Genomic DNA, 17,791 nt, shown 5'->3' with positions numbered 1-17,791 from the left:
CTGTGGAACGGCTTGCCATGCCATTTCCACCTGGCGCCTCAGTTGGACCAGCGTTCGTGCTGGACGTGCAGACCGCGTGAGACGACGCTTCATCCAGTCCCAAACATGCTCAATGGGGGAAAGATCCGGAGCTCTTGCTGGCCAGGGTAGTTGACTTACACCTTCTAGAGCACGTTGGGTGGCACGGGATACATGCGGACGTGCATTGTCCTGTTGGAACAGCAAGTTCCCTTGCCGGTCTAGGAATGGTAGAACGATGGGTTCGATGACGGTTTGGATGTACCGTGCACTATTCAGTGTCCCCTCGACGATCACCAGTGGTGTACGGCCAGTGTAGGAGATCGCTCCCCACACCATGATGCCGGGTGTTGGCCCTGTGTGCCTCGGTCGTATGCAGTCCTGATTGTGGCGCTCACCTGCACGGCGCCAAACACGCATACGACCATCATTGGCACCAAGGCAGAAGCGACTCTCATCGCTGAAGACGACACGTCTCCATTCGTCCCTCCATTCACGCCTGTCGCGACACCACTGGAGGCGGGCTGCACGATGTTGGGGCGTGAGCGGAAGACGGCCTAACGGTGTGCGGGACCGTAGCCCAGCTTCATGGAGACGGTTGCGAATGGTCCTCGCCGATACCCCAGGAGCAACAGTGTCCCTAATTTGCTGGGAAGTGGCGGTGCGGTCCCCTACGGCACTGCGTAGGATCCTACGGTCTTGGCGTGCATCCGTGCGTCGCTGCGGTCCGGTCCCAGGTCGACGGGCACGTGCACCTTCCGCCGACCACTGGCGACAACATCGATGTACTGTGGAGACCTCACGCCCCACGTGTTGAGCAATTCGGCGGTACGTCCACCCGGCCTCCCGGTTGCCCACTATACGCCCTCGCTCAAAGTCCGTCAACTGCACATACGGTTCACGTCCACGCTGTCGCGGCATGCTACTAGTGTTAAAGACTGCGATGGAGCTCCGTATGCCACGGCAAACTGGCTGACACTGACGGCGGCGGTGCACAAATGCTGCGCAGCTAGCGCCATTCGACGGCCAACACCGCGGTTCCTGGTGTGTCCGCTGTGCCGTGCGTGTGATCATTGCTTGTACAGCCCTCTCGCAGTGTCCGGAGCAAGTATGGTGGGTCTGACACACCGGTGTCAATGTGTTCTTTTTTTCATTTCCAGGAGTGTATATAGCAACTTTCATTACGGCAGGCACTTTACGTATTTTGTGTACAGTTTGAGAGCCTCTGCAACGCTGTTCGAGTTAAGAGGGAATACCAAGTGGGCTGAGGCGTGAATCAGAATTTGTATTGAGGAGGAAGCCGTGCTAGGATAGTCCATCCGACTGTGAAAACCCAGTGTGCAATGGTTAGTGCTTCCAGATACTGAGCAGGAGACTCTCTTTCGAATTCCGACAGTGGTACAACTTTTCATTCATCCCTTCAGTCTGCATGTATACGTAAAAGCGTTTCACACTTAAAAAGGCCTCTGAACCAAACAGTCTCATACATTCACCTATGACTGGGTCTCACGCAGGCTCCTCCGTTTCGTTCGATGCTGAGGTGCTCTTCCAGTACAAATGGAGAACCTCTGCAATGCTGCTCACGTTTATATGGAATATTAAGTTGCTGAGACGTGAATTGGAGTTTGGATTAAGGAGGTAGTAGTGCTCTGCCACTGTGCCAGTGAGCGAGATACACGTGTTCGAATCCTAACCTAGGTTCAAATTTTAATTTGTCACTTCAGTCCGCATATAGATATCTGTTTACAATTAGGAGACGTCTCTGTCAGCAGGACTGGATACGGACTCAGCCTGGTGAGACGATGTCGCGGAGCAAATTGACCGTACATGGTAACTATAACATCAAAAATAACTCTCTTAAAAATTAAATGACAAAAAATAAACAGTAATAAGAATATGAAAACAGACAGCTTCTGATTATACATTATAGATTACACATTCAGAGCTCTGAATAAATATTTACAAATGGTGTTTAGAGATTTACTTGCATGTCTGTAAGAAACTATAATACGACGATTCATAGTTATAAAGAAATGTATCGAAATGTATTTGCTGACTGCGATTTCATTGACATCAGCTGTATTAGATAGGAGATATAAACCTAACACAGCTGCTGTCAGCGAATAAAATTCGAAATATTTCGTTGCAGTTGTGAATCGTGGACAATTTCTCTTCTTTCAAACATGCAAGTAAGTGTTTCAAGCCTAGATGGGCATACGATGGTAACTACTTTGGTCTTGATTCTTCGTAGTCTCATTCCTCCTGGAGCGAGATTCCAGTTAATAATGTTGACCAGCATTATGTGATGAATACAATGGGCTGTGGCATAAGGCTGTAGACAGGGTGACATAGGGAGGTTTGGGTCAGGCCGGGGAGCGCGCACGGATAGCCGAAGTTGATAATGCGACCGCACGCAATAAGCGGGAAATCTGGGTTTCAGTCCTGGTCCGTCACAAATTTTCATGTATCACTGACGGGTAGCACATGTATACCTAATACAGTTGATGCCAAATAGTTTTCACTCAGCGAATCAATTTCGACATTCAAAGAGCAATTAATATTTAAAAACCATAGGACAGGCAATAATTAAAGACGATACAAAAACATAATTAATAACACAAAAGCTAGGGTTGGTATTTTGGCACCACAGCCAGACCAGACTTAGGGACTTTTCCCTAATATCAAGTGAAATAATTACTAAATAACGACGTCTGGTACGCTTCAGTGAAGCAATATTTAATTTTACAAATTAAAACATCTACGTAATGCAACGATGCATGAACCTTGTCACTACTACAGAGAGAAAAATTACGCGAAGATAACACCGTTAAAATATTATCAAAGGACTTGGGCGAATATGGAAAGCTCTCTTGTTTCTGGCTCTCGCTTGCACTCTTATTCTCTTACGATTAGGTCTTGTGGGAGATTAGGTCTTTCGTGTGATCGCTGTCGGTGAGCTGTATTACTAAATGTCAGTTGTGTTGACTGAGAGTTCATTAGAGCATAAAATATAATATAAAGCGTGTGCCGTCTACGTTATCTGAACATCCTCCTTCATTTTGGATAAAAGGCTTATTGTTTGGTCTCCGATTATTTTAAAAGCCATTTTATGTGTGATTAATATTTGCATATTGCATTCGTTACAAGCTACACGCATTTATTTTTCTCGAAGTCAGATAACTTTTCGGAGTGCAATTAGAATGAAAGTAAACTTCATTTCTTTTCATACTCAGCAAAACACCAAACCAACTGTTTCCAAACTAACTGAGGGCAGTATCTGTCTTGCAGTTTTAAAGGAAATTGAAGTCAACAGTATCATTACTATTCTCAAAATCATAAACATTGCTGCGAAATGGCAACTGTGTAATTAGTGTCTGACATATGTTACATGTAACTTAGCAAATATTTTATCTTGTGACGTATATTGCATCATATGATGTAATCAGGCCAATACTTCTGAAGAAGATATTTTTACAAATATCGAAACCATGGTCAAGGGATAATAAAATTGTATTTGCAACTGGTTGGCTGATTTTTCAATCTATTCGTTATTATCATTCTTTATTTTCATGAAAGAACTGAGATTAAACAAAGGAGAAAAATAGGCCCAGTTTTCTTACAACATTGCCGCCAACGACAGAGTTCCAATAAATAATTTCTAAAAACATTTCATGCTTTTGATTATCAAATCCAGAATATAAAGTAAATTTCACGTAACTACACTCGGTAATCTTTTAATAGACATAAAGTATGTAACAAAAAGGGATGATCAAACGTCTAGAAAAAATTAATCATCCACAGAGGAAGAAAATATCCTTTATGGACGTAATCCAGAAACGCTTTATTTCCATGTTATAGCTCAATTTATACTTCTATTCATAATCACATTAATGATGGGAAACACAGGAAACAGATTGTGCCAGCAGTACATGAAACGTTTTCTTACATGAAGTGTTCAAATTACTCTCTTGGTTATTGTATGAAACGCTTTCGTAAATGGCATGTTCGAAATGTCTTTCGTGAGGAGGAATATATGCATCAACTTGCCGACACAACTAATCTCTGATGCTCTAATTGGTCCCTCGAGAATTCTGGTTTGTTTCACAGCCTTCAGCAGTACGGGCATGAAGACCCTGTACATCTTGTTCCCTGATTTTGTATACAAGGACTTTCAAATGCCACCAGAAATATTGGGTTAACCCCGGAGGACGTGGAGACTTAAGTATTGGCTCACCTGTGACAGAATGTCTTGTTAGTAGCCTACGGACATCAACAATGGGATGAGAGGAGTTCTGCACAATGATTTGTCACACTCGTAAAGGAACTGAAACCTTGTCGCCAAGGAAGGCAGGATTCGGTTACGATTGTGGACGGGGCCGTAATCAGTTACTATTGGTTTCCTTATGCAATTATAGGCATTTATTTTAAACGGTAATTCCAGACTCAGCAATAGATAAAGATATCACACGTTATTAACGAAAGAATAAACAACTGTGTAATTAATAGTGCTTTCTGTGCGTTACAATTTACAAAATGGACATAAATTACAGACGCAGCAAAGAATGTTTTAAAAAGAAGCCAATGTGATCTCAATTAGAATTTTAAGGCAAGTAACCAGCCACGGCTGAAGGTCTTTAATGCCAAGAACGTCAATTATAAAAATTTAACAAACACACTGTACAACAGCAGTGCAATAGCAAAGGTTAATTTAAAGAGACAGGCAACTGATCACAAAACGGGTGAGTCAAAATGATGGTAAACTTGGTAGCACGACCATTTAAACCTGCTGTAACGACAAGAATTGCAATTATATAAAAAAATTTAAAAAAACATGGAGCAAAACAACAAATACAACAGAAAAGGTTAATTTAAAAGGACATGCAACTGATCACCAGACAGGTGAGACAGAATAATGGTAAACTTGGTAGCAGAATTATTTAAACCTGTTGTAGCGCCAAGAATGGCAATTATATAAAAAATTAAAAACATGCATTAAAACAGCAAATACAATAACATGACACAAGGGCCAATCACGGTGCAACAGGAATCTACCTCTGAGTAGGTCCGGCAAAAAACACTTTCGAAGCCGGCCGCTGTTGCAGAGCGGTTTTAGGCGCTTCAGTCTGGATCCGCACGACCACTACGGTCGCAGGTTTGAATCCTGCCTTGGGCATGGATGTGTGTGATTTCCTTAGGTTAGTTAGGTTTAAAGTAGTTCTAGGTTCTAGGGGAGTGATGACCTCAGATGTTAAGTCACATAGTGCTCAGAGCCATTTGAACCAAACACTTTTGCGAGTGATGAGATAGTCAGCCAAGAGTTGCATTCACTTCACAAGATGGTAACTCAGACTAGTGGCAGTCTAACGAATGACTAATGATAATCTTGCTGAGGCTACCTGACGTGCGACAAACCAAATGCAATGATGTAAAAATACGCTAAAGCCGTAACTGGTGGGACTGGACTCCGCCCACAGAATACTGTGCTTAGAGCGCCTGGAACGAGAAAGGAAACAGTACCACCAGACTAGAAGGATCGTCAACCAACCTACAATTAAGAAAGCTGTCAAAACTACACACCTCACCGGACAGCAGCGGCAAGGCGAGGAAATGTACACTGCCGTTTCATACACTAACCCCCAGGGCAGGTAACTGGGGCAGTAAACATACCGCTGATTGAACGTAACAAATAGTAACAAACTGAACGCAATAAATAGTTATTAGAAGTCCAGGAAAGCTAATCAGATCCGCCTTCCCCGAGGACTCGACTCGCTGCTTTTCGCCTTGGCAACACTACAAGCAGTAACACGAACCCAAGTCACTGGAGGATCGCAAGATCTTACAATGGTGGAGGTTTCTCTACTTCAATCCAAAAGCATTCAAATTAAAACTTTCAGGCTTTCGATTCGGCAGTCCATGCGCGCCGCCGGCGGTCCCGGCGTGTTCTCGCAATGCGCGGACCTGGCTCCTCCTGGGTCCACAACCGAACTGCGCACTGCGCACTGACACGACCCGCAAGAACCACGATGTCGCCACAAATATAGGACCACAGTTACTACATATCGATAGCCGCCGCTGCTGCCACTTGCGAAACCAAGTGGCGCCAGTCAACACGAGAAAAAGACAAACAACCGTAGCCATGTCAAATAAACGACGTGGTCTGTTCTCCAACAGAGGACGGAAACTTAAAAACAGCACCAACACGAGCCGCAGCATTGCTCAGGAACATGTATTAGAATAGGTAGCGTATTATCTACTAAAGCATGGTAGATTTCTTTGTTCAGCCAAGGCAGAAGAGTACGAGGCTCTAATAAACATTTACCATCAACGCTGGCCAAAACGTCCACAGAAAGTCTTCACTGATGACATGATTCCTCACAGATACATCACCACACCAAGAATTCAATCAGGAGCCGGTTTGATGGGTGTGTCCTAGCTTACTGTAGGCATTTTGAACATTTCATTTAAGAAAGATTTTCATTCTGTAAGCAAGAGGATATTTTGAGCATTTCATGTATGAAAACGTTTCATGTAATGCTGGTGCATTCTGTTTCTGCGTGTTTCCCGCGTTTAATATGAGTATGAAGAGAAGTATAAAACGAGCTCTAAAGCGGAAATGAAGCGTTTCCGGACTGCGAGCTAACATCTCAAAGATGTTCAGCCTCACATGCGGTTCCCCTTCGTCGTAATGTCTTGGCTCAAACTCGTCTAGGGATTGAACCGCACGTATTGCATTACACACCCTAAATTAGACATTTGTGACCCTTTGGTTAAATTGTCTGGCTGATGGCAAGTTTGCCAAATTGTATGAAGTTAATGACATGTAATAACAGTGAAAGTAATCTCATCATTTTCAGCAGCAACAGTTTTCGATGTAGATGAACGAAGAGTATGGAGACTTCACATATTACTGCAAATTACATTGCTAAGATAAGGGGCATACCTGGAACGATTTTTCGATTTAAGTCTGGCTATTGTTGAATTTATGAAGGACAAGGCGAGAGGGGCGAAAATTAAAACATCCGAAACGGACTGCAGACTTCGAATTTTAAGCGGATTTGACAGTACAGTACCGACGGTGAGGCACTGCAAGGTAACTTCTTTCTGATTTGTTGGGATGCATTTAATAAGAAAATTGCACAGTAGAAGGGACACATTCTGACAAAGACAATCCAGTTCTCTAAGCTCACTGGCCTTAAAGAAAGCACGAGATTTGAAGAATTCATTGTGACCTTGCAAGAATTACATCGATAGTATTACAAATGCTTTGAGGACACTCTCAGTTTTACGTCTGTTTTCGAGACCGTTTGCCGTTATAGTTGAAAGCGCCCCTGTTCATGTGAAGACGAAATTGATTGACTTGCAGGGCAATTTTAGTTTTAGTTACAAATCTTTTTAGTTTAAAATTGTCCACGACCATTGCTCTCAGGTACATTTTCCCAGTTTGCATAATGCTTATGAAACTAAATAAGTCACGATGACGTGGCAAGACTGCGAAACTGTGTGAAATCGTCTGCGTCTGTCGGTGTGTCAATAGTGTGTACCAAATAACATTATATTATGTCATCAACGCGTCAAAAATAGTTAATTAACACGGATAATTTGTTCTGTTCGTGATCTGCGCTGTTAAGAGATGTGAAATATAAGATCAAGTCGTATGCACGACGACTGTACTGCCATTTAAATGTTGCGTGTTCGCTGTTTTCTCTCTTCCCTCTCCTCGCGCTCCGACAGTGCAGCGTGGCAGCTGGAGGAATGTGAAGAGAGGTTGAGCGCTAAGGCAGGCGGGCCTAGGTATGGCCCGCGAGCTGAAATTTTGGCCACCGCTGTGCAAGAACGTGCATGGGTAGACCTTGATTATTACATAGCGGTTTGTCGTGTAACTCAAAGCGAGCAGAGTATTTGTACTGATGTGCAAGATTCTTGAAAATGTGCTTTATCATACTTTCAGAAATGCATTAATTTAAGACCTGATGCGTCTTTTGAAATCACCCTGTATAACAACCCTCCAAATAATTTCGCCTTCAAATTTTCTTCTAAGTAAATAATTTTGTTTCTGTTACATAAGGAAGTCGTTAACCTGTGTATTGGTTCTTGTGACGTACACCCTTACATTAATTTGTTCATTTTTACTCAATGTGCAAAGATGTTTTCTCACCTCTTAACGTGTCAAGAAGGCGAGCGTACTTATTTTGCTAAGCTTTCATGTCAGTTGTATTGATTCTACACGAATCAGCATTAAAATGATTATTGACGCATATGGACGATAAAATAATTTTAATCAGTTTGCTTTTCTGAAAAGTATATGAAGAAGTATCCATGTGGGACTAATATTTTAAATTTACTGCAAGTCACAAATTTTTTGTCACATTTGTTCGAATGCTCAGTATCCATTCGTGATTCTAGGGAAGCGATACTTTGTTAAACAGAAAGACACATAACAGGTATTGTATGTATTATGCCTCCACAAAAGTATATTAACTAGCCACTCATTCGTCATCGTAATTCAATAAAAAAGCACATTCACCCGTAATTTACAGATCACACATCAACTACTCAACGCTCATAAATAGCTCGTAAAGGCGCCACAGCTTCAACCACTTGGAAATACACATTCTTTATTCCACCTTAACACATCTTTTCCGTTAACAGTTAGTACGTGAGTCGTTCAAATCCTCAGTTCCATACATTCGATGATCAGCAAACCTCACGCCATTTACCGGCCGTTTTAGCCGAGCGGTGCTAGTCGCTTCAGTCCGCAACCGCGCTGCTGCTACGGTCGCAGGTTCGAATCCTGCCTTGGGCTTGGATGTGTGTGATGTCCTTAGGTTAGTTACGTTTAAATAGTTCTAAGTCTAGGGGACTGATGATCTCGGATGTTAAGTCCCACAGTGCTCACAGCCATTTGAACCATGACTCTGTCTCTCTCTATTGGTTTTCATCGTCTTCCTTAGCGCCCTACGTGCAGCGCTCATTACTTGGCTTCACACCCAAGCCCAACATAACTTTACCACCCCTAGTTTTCCAACTGCAAACCCTGCAGAGCGTTGAACTGCACCAATATCGTTTCACGCAGTATTTTATTAGTTTTATCAGCTAAAATTCGATCGGCGGTGTGACGATCTTTATTTGTTGCTTATAATAATGGCCGAAAACTGTGTACGGAGTGAGAAAAAGCTTAGGGAAAGTCCGGCAGTATCTACGGTAGATCGCGGGGATTTAACAATTACATTCGATACACGGCTCGTCCATGAGCATACAAACATAGCGGCAATTTCGTATAGAAAAGTGTTCGCCAGTATTTTGAGTAAGGCCAAGCGCACACGCATCGATTTCTATCGCACGTAAAAATATTATACAATTAAATTCTTTTAGAGGCAAAGGAGAGCACAAGAACTTAGTCGTACGATATATTTCTGTACGATAAAAATTGATGCGTGTGCGCTAGGCCTAAATGTCGGTTTGGCGAATGACGCATGTTACCTAGTTAAACTTCTCGGTCTAGTTACGTCGATTCAAAGAGGGATATTCAAGTCTTTGCTTTTGGTACGTTTTCTTCAATTTCCTATCTATCGAATAGTGAAAGACCATCACCGGTAGACACCTGGCGGGGATAACTGATAAAGTGATAATTGATCAGTAATCGACCAGGGTTGAAAATTATTAAATTACTAAAATCGCTATTATAAATAGGGGTTGCGGATAGAAGGGTGAAAATTTAGGGTTGGGTGCATTTTTTTATGCCAAATCATAAAAAAATAAAAATAATTTGTTCTGTATAGAAAATAAGAAAATTTTTTTGGGGGTGGACCACCCTTATCACTTAGGGGTATGAAAAATAGACTACGACAGATTCTCAGACGTACGGAATATACATGCAAGGTTACATCAGAATCGATCGAGCCATTGATGAAGTGATAATTCATCAGTTATCGACTGGAGTTGAAAATTATTAAATTAATAAAATCGATGCTAAAAAATAGGGGTTGGCTGTAGAAAGGTGAAACTTTACGGTTGTTGTATTTATTAATGCCACACCAAGAAAAAAGTTCTGTCCAAGAAACAAGAAAAAAATTTTTGGGGAGGAATACCCTTATCACTTAGGGCTATGAAAAATAGATTACGACCTATTCTCAGACCTACCGATTATGTAAAATTTCATCAGAATCGATCGAGCCGTTTCAGAGGAGTATGGCAACTAACACTGTGCCACGAGAATTTTATATATATAGATATATATCAAAAAAAGTTTTGCATCACCTCGGTTCCGAAATCTGTACAGAAAATTGGAATAGAGATCAACATAAACATCATGTATGCCCTTTTTATTGCTCATGAAAACCACACATTGCATATTGTACCACCATACAGCGAGACCTTCAGTGGTGGGGCTCAACGTTGCTGTACATACCGGTACCTCTAATACCCAGAAGCACGTCCTCTTGCATTGACGCATGCCTGTATTCGACGTGGCGTACTATCCACAAGTTCTTCAAGGCACTGTCGGTGCAGATCCTCCCACTCCTCAACGGCGATTCGGCGTAGATCCCTCAGAGTTGTTGGTGGATCACGTCGTCCATAAACAGCCCTTTTCAATCTATCCCAGTTATGATCTATAGGGTTCGTGTCTGGAAAACATGCTGGCCACTCTGGTCGAGTGATGTCGTTATCCTGAAGGAAGACATTCACAAGATGTGCACGATGGGGGCGCGAATTGTCGTCCATGAAGACGAATGCCTCGCCAATATGCTGCCGATATGGTTGCACTATCGGTAGGAGGATGGCATTCACGTATCGTACAGCCGTTACGACGCCTTCCATGACCACTAGCGGCGTACGTCGGCCCCACATAATGCCACCCCGAAACAGAAGGGACTCTCCACCTTGCTGCACTCTCTGGACAGTGTGTCTAAGGCGTTCAGCTTGACCGGGTTGCCTCGAAACGACGATTGTTTGCTTAAAGGCATATGTGGCACGCATCGGTGAAGAGAACTTGATGCCAATCCTGAGCGGTCCATTCGGCATGTTGTTGGGCCCACCTATAACGCGCTGCATGGTTTCGTGGTTGCAAAGATGGACCTCACCATGGACGTCGGGAGTGAAGTTGTGCATTGTGCAGCCTATTGCGCACAGTTTGAGTCCTAACACGGCGTCCTGTGACTGCATGAAATGCATTATTCAACATGGCGGCGTTGCTGTCAGGGTTCCTCCGAATCATAATCCGTAGGTAGCAGTTATCAACTGCAGTAGTACCCCATGGGCGGCCTGAGCGAGGCTTGTCATCGACAGTTCCTGTACCTCTGTATCTCCTCCATGTCCGAACAACATCGCTTTGGTTCACTCCGAGACGTCTGGACACTTCCCTTGATGAGAGCCCTTCCTGGCGATCGACTCGCGGTATTGAGCGTCTAGGCATGGTTGAACTACAGACAGCACGAGCCGTGTTCCTCCTTCCTGGTGGAATTACTGGAAGTGATCGGCTGTCTGACTCCCTCCGTCTAATAGGCGCTGCTCATGCATGGTTGTTTACATCTTTGGGGGGGTTTAGTGTCATCTTTGAACAGTCAGAGGGACTGTGTCCGTGATACAATATCCACAGTCAACGTCCATCTGCATGAGTTCTGGGAACAAGGCTGATGTAAAACGTTTTTGACAAGCAGTTAACACAGCTTCTTTTGTCGATTATATAGCGTGAAATACACCGACAAGAATGTAACGAAAATTCATGACTAACTCCTATCGTACCTATCATACGGCAGAACTTGCAAATAAAGACTTTGGTAAATCTGCTTGTATGTCGCCTTCTGCATTGTCTTTGTATACTCGTAATAAGAGAAAAATATCTGTAAATGAGTCTGTGTTCGTTTGGGTTAAAGGTAAAGGAGTATGAGAATATGTAAAGTTTGTTGGTGACTGTACTTTGTATTTTCACAAGTAAATTCATCTTCATGCAAACTGATCTGTAGCGTCAGCGATTAACCGGACACGGATACATTACGAACCCGGGGGCTCAAGGACGCAACAGTTTTGATCTATTAATACAGTTATCGCTTGAACTCTCTGACCTCCGGCAGCCGCGTCTGGCTTACGCAATCGTGGCGGTTACAGAAAGACGGGTCACAATAAATGTGAGCAAAACTCAAGCAATTATTATACAAGAGAGAAACACGATTGACAGACACCTCTGCTTTTACTCAATGAAGGCATTCCTTGGACGGAATCCGCCAAACATCTCCAAATTCACTTGAACGAACATCTTACCTTCAAAAAAGACATAACAGACTGGGGAGACAGGCAATTCCCCGCTATTGCTAAATAAGTGCAGGACCTTAATACACGTCCTAATCTCCTTCTCGTCCCTCTCTGTGTCCAGCTCCTCCTACCACACCCCTCTTTGTCCACCTTTTGCTCTTCCTTCCTCTCCGTCCATCTCCAACCACCCTCTCTTTATCCATCTTTCCCTCCTTCTCTGCATCTCCCTCTTCCCCTTCTTTGTCGAACTCCTCCTTCCCCCTCACCCTGTCCATTTCCTGTTCCCCCTCGACCCCTCTTCCCCTTCCACCCTCTCTGACCTTAAGCATTATTGTTTTTACAGGAAAGGAAACAATGGGTAAATCGGTTGGAATAATTGGTATATGGGGTGTGTGAGAGACCTCTCCGGCTGCTGGACCCCGTGAGGATAGTAGCTACAATGATGATATTTCGCATAATTATAAGCTGCGAATGGGTAGGACTGCAAAGTTCCAGAAGATTCACATCATTTGTGTTCTATTTATTAAGCGATAAGCAGCAAATAAAATGTCTTTGTTTCATCACCAAGTGCAACCAAATCACAGTCTATTAAAAACAAAGCACATTTTTCCAGTTTCTATTTAATTCCATTTAAATAAATGGATATGGTATTATATGGGAGCAATTATTTGTATGATGGTTTAAAACTGACTGCGAGAATTGATGCACAGCACTTTCCTTCGCGCTGATGTGACTGGAGTATGCATACGTGGAACGGTATATACAAATAGAACTCTTGATAGACAAGAAACAGCCGCAGACAGAGAGCTGCGTCAAATGCCGACTCTGTATTTCGAAGTCTGAATGTGTCAGCACAGTCAGCACTTATATGTAGGACACAAATTAACACACTCTCTAAACACAAATGTTTGTAGCTCGGCAGAGTGATGAACTGTCGACTCCGTACTCACTGGAGACATAGCCCAAGCCGGAACTCACACAGGGCTATCTTGTATGAAGGACAACCGTAGGCATTCGACTGGCTGATAGCCATAAGGGAAAAACATATCGAACCTTCCTTTCTTATACCTAATGAAGTGGGAGAGAGGTATAAGTATAGAGAACAATCTACAAGTTATAAATTTGCTGCAAAGGGCCTGAACAGAATGCGTGAAACGATTGTTGAAAATGGTGTAGTGGGCAAACTGCTTGCAGTTTTAATATTAGGCTTAAGGAACATCTGATCGCAGCTCGTGATCTTGCGGTAGAGTTCTCGCTTCCCTCGTACGAGCTCCTGGGTTCGATTCCCGACGGGGTCAGGTATTTTTCCTGCCTCGAGATGACTGGGTGTCTTCATCATCCCCATTACGGTAGGAAGAAGGCAATGGCAAACCACCTCCGCTAGGAGCCTGCCTAGTACAGCGGTGCGGGTCTCCCGCGTCGTCCCCTATGCTCCTCGGAGAATGGGACGTCATCATCATCATCATAAGGAACATCTTAACGGTTCGGACTGTAGATCGGCACAAAGCGTCCTTTTGGGGAACAAGGGAATACGGCTAGTGATGCGCCCCCAAACTTGGCCATTTTACATCAAGAAAATAATGGGAACGCAATTAACATTGTTGAGAAAATTATGAGTGAAATAGGTCCGGAATTACCAGGATCACCGAAATGACGTGGAAGGTGCCGGGCCTCTTAGTTAACGTCATTTATCCTTGGTCAGCAACATTTATTTTTATACAATTTCTTAACAACAGGTCCCCTTCGAAAAACAGGCAAGAAATTAGAAGTTAATTTTTCCATTAGAGGCGTTCAAAATGATGAATCAGACAGCCGTTAAATTACAATAATAACAGAAACGTCAAAGAAATTGAAGAAATAAGATCTTAAAATTATTGTTTTTTTTTTAATTTTTGAATTAAACCATTTGAAATAAACCAGCCAATGAAAATAATTGAAACACTTCCAAATAAATTTCTTTAAGACATTAGGCAGACTACCCCCTTCCCCGACCCCCAGAGGTATACAACGAAAAATTTACAATAAACTTAGAACAAGATACAATATGTATTAAACATTAATAGGAAAACTTATTGGGTTAAGTCCGTTTATCGACGGCCTCTTGAACCACAGCAAAATTTCATTTACAGTGCAAGTCAGATAACGTAAGATAGCCAGCTTGAGCACAGACAAGGAGGACGCATGACTGCAGACAAAAAGCAAGCCGAGCTAGGAAATGCTCGAGAGCCGTGCACACGTCCGCATGTCAGCCAGGCCCACGCGGCGAGAAGCCGCCGACACGAGACACTCTCCCAGCCACTTAATAACCACTGTTAATATTAGGAATTATAAGTGTCTGGGTGGATTATACTACAAGCAAAGTTATGGTTTAACCATGATTGCACCCATACAGTGTTTCCAATAAGATGATATGTCCTAAGGAATTAGCTTCCCTAAAAGAGAACTACAGAAAGGAAACTATAATTTCTTCTCGGAAGGAATATAATAAACAACCCGCTAGGGTCTTGCCATTAGCTGGGGCTCACAACATGCTTGAGAGAGCTGGATAACAGCAACACCAGACAGACCGCCAACTTCTAAAACATCGTGATAACAACTATTAAAACTTAGAAAGTTCGGATTCATTTGCATAATAATGTAAAAAAAAACATTTTTTTTAACTAGATAAGACACAGGCCCCTGATATAACTGGGTACATTACGTACCCATAAGAACATTATCAATTAACCATGGCATTTTTTTTATTTTTTTTTAAATTAATTAAATTATTTATTTATTTATTTAATTTTTTTTTTAGATAGAGAGAGAACGCTGGCGCTGCGCCATGTGGCCGGCCGGTTTGAGGCGCCATGTCACGAATTGCGCGGCCCCTCCTGCGGGAGGTACGTGTCTTCCCTCGGGCATGGGTATAGTATGTTGTTCTTAGCATAAGATAATTTAAGTAGTGTGCAAGTATAGGGACCGACGACCTCAGCAGTTTGACCCCTTAGGAATTCACACAGATATGAACATTTTGAACATTTGAGAACGCTGATCAGCAGATTAAGCCAAGACACAAAGCCGAGCGGGCCGTACTCTAGTCCTAGAATCACAGAGTCAGATAATAAGCCTTGCATGATGACAAGACGAACATAAACACGAACATCTGTTCAAAACGCCTGCACAGAGCTGGTCAACTTGTTGCGCACAACGTAAGAAAACAGACTTTTGCCTTCTGCCCTGTCCTGGCGAAGAAGAGCGAACGACGACGCGGAAGAAACGTCGCGCTGATCCGCACGGCGTGTCGGTCTCTCCAAGCACTGCTGCCTTCGGCTCCTCACTTTGCGAAAACTACCCGTTACCAGCCTGGACTGCGCTCCTCGGCTGCTTCTCCCTCTATAGACGCGACTCTAGCGGCCGCTTTTGAAGACTAGGAGTGGCAGAGATAACTGCGACCCTTGGCGAGGGGCCAGTTAAAAGTTATCGATAGTGAAATGAGCCGCCACGGCTCTGTGAGATCTATTAAGAAGTTTCAGAGCAGACACTAAACGGACAATTGGATCTACGTTATTGTAACATTCTCGATAAGTTTGATTTCTTAAATGAAAATGTCACTGCAAATGGTCTACACCTACACTTGATGGGTTCTTTAGTACCGAACCAATGACTCTGTATTTTTACTGCTTCAGTATACCTTAGGCTTACTTTCTCGCTTATAGTTTATATTTCCGTACACGCAGATCTATAACAAAATATTTTTTGTCAGGTCTGTACTACACTAGTGGCAATTAAAGTTGCTACACCACGAAGATGACGTGCTACGGACACGAAATTGAACCGACAGGAAGAAGATGCTGTGATTTGCAAATGATTAGCTTTTCAGAGCATTCACACAAGGTTGTCGCCGGTGGCGGCGCCTACAACGTGCTAACATGAGGAAAGTTTCCAACCGATTCCTCATACACAAACAGCAGTTTACCGGTGTTGTCTGGTGAAACGTTGTTGTGATGCCTCGTGTACGGAGGACAAATGCGTACCATCACGTTTCCGACTTTGATAAAATAAGGGAAATCAGTGATCATACGGAAAGATATAGGTGTTCATTCTTTCCGCGCGCTATACGAGATTGGAATAATAGAGAATTGTGAAGGTGGTTTTATGAAACATCTGACAGGCACATAAATGTGATTTGCTGAGTATCCATGTAGATGTAAATGTAGATGCCGTCGCATTGGACGGAGATTATGTTAAAAAATAACGTTCTGTAGCCAAAAGGGTGTGAATGAATGTGGTGTACGGAATGCTGAATAAAACCAACCCGATTTCGGAAAAAAGATGTGTTGCATTAGTTACTGAAAGACCATCGCGTTTTTCTTCTGGAAAAAAAGTTTTATGGGGCGGTCAAGATAAACGGGACATCCTGAAAAAAAAGTGTTTTCTCCCGCACCAGTTGGTATAGACCCTGTTTCTGACCGTATGTCGGTTGTGGCGAGGTATATGGTTTACGAATCGGTACGAAGAAGATATGTTGACTTATCTCGATTAATGACACTTGGTGTTGTCCTTTCCACAACCGTGGCGAACCGTGACTCTTAGGACCGTTGCGTGTAACTGTATTTTGTAGCTGGGGAGGGGAGAGGAAGGCTCATTTCAATTTCAGATGCGGCATGTGGCAGTACCGACGGCGGAAAGTAACGGAACAGAACGGAGCGAGCAGTGGGCTGTAGGCAGACACTACAGGGGCGTCGCGTCCCCCACTCTCCCACTGGCTCGCGGCACCAACTTATACGCCGCCTGCGCCTGGCAGATATACTAGCCGGGACACCTTGCCGGTAGGTCCCTCGCAGATAAATAGCCGCCCCCCAGCCCGCTTTCCCGCTCTGCGCAGACAGCCGCGCCGCCGGCGGATAATAAATACGTAAATAACGCCAGCCGCGTGCGGCGGGGAGCCGGCCGTTTGCTGCCACCTCACTCGTGACGTCACCGGCGGGACGAGCAGTCAGCGAGACGCTCTCTCTACTGGGCACCGGGTTAGGAAGCGCTGAAATTTCAGCCTCCACGCTCGGTGCCCTGCAATTATTCCAATTTTCTGCGTCTACTTCTGCATACATACCCTGCAAGCCACCATGCATGGCCGAGGTTAGATTGTACCACTGCTAGTCATACCCTTGGCCGTTCCAATTAAGGAAAAAACTGGCCGCTTAAAAGTAGTACAGGTATTTGAGTTCTGAATAATTGGTATTTGTTTATTGTCTTTTATAACACGTGTTTCTTTTAATTTTACTTTATTTTATATCGTGTAAAACTAAAATATTATTATTGCATACATGACTACATTACATTACTACATACACTGTGGTACAGAATCGAAGATACGAGGGCTATCCACAAAGTACATTACGTTTTGAAATTAAAAATAAATAAAGTATTGGAAAATTTTTTTATTATATACAGATGAAAGCCATACTTAAATACTACTTTTCTACATAGTTGCCATTTAAATTACGGCACTTGTAGCGATGGACGAGCTTGGAAATTCTTTCGT

General features: G+C 43.3%; 1 protein-coding gene across 1 annotated transcript in view; it reads right to left on the bottom strand.

The window, feature by feature from the left end:
- LOC126199291 (insulin-like growth factor-binding protein complex acid labile subunit) overlaps positions 1 to 15,641 on the bottom strand; it is a 600,038-nt gene extending 584,397 nt beyond the window's left edge. The window contains exon 1 of the mRNA XM_049936114.1: positions 15,473 to 15,641. The gene's annotated coding sequence lies outside the window, so the exon portion shown is untranslated. The remainder of the gene's footprint in view (positions 1 to 15,472) is intronic.
- Positions 15,642 to 17,791: the final 2,150 nt, after the last annotated feature.

This window comes from Schistocerca nitens, chromosome 8, assembly GCF_023898315.1.
Source record: "Schistocerca nitens isolate TAMUIC-IGC-003100 chromosome 8, iqSchNite1.1, whole genome shotgun sequence".
NCBI classification, from domain to species: domain Eukaryota; kingdom Metazoa; phylum Arthropoda; class Insecta; order Orthoptera; family Acrididae; genus Schistocerca; species Schistocerca nitens.
The sequence above is the reverse complement of the archived record's forward strand: the minus strand, read 5'-3'. Positions and strand labels throughout refer to the sequence as shown.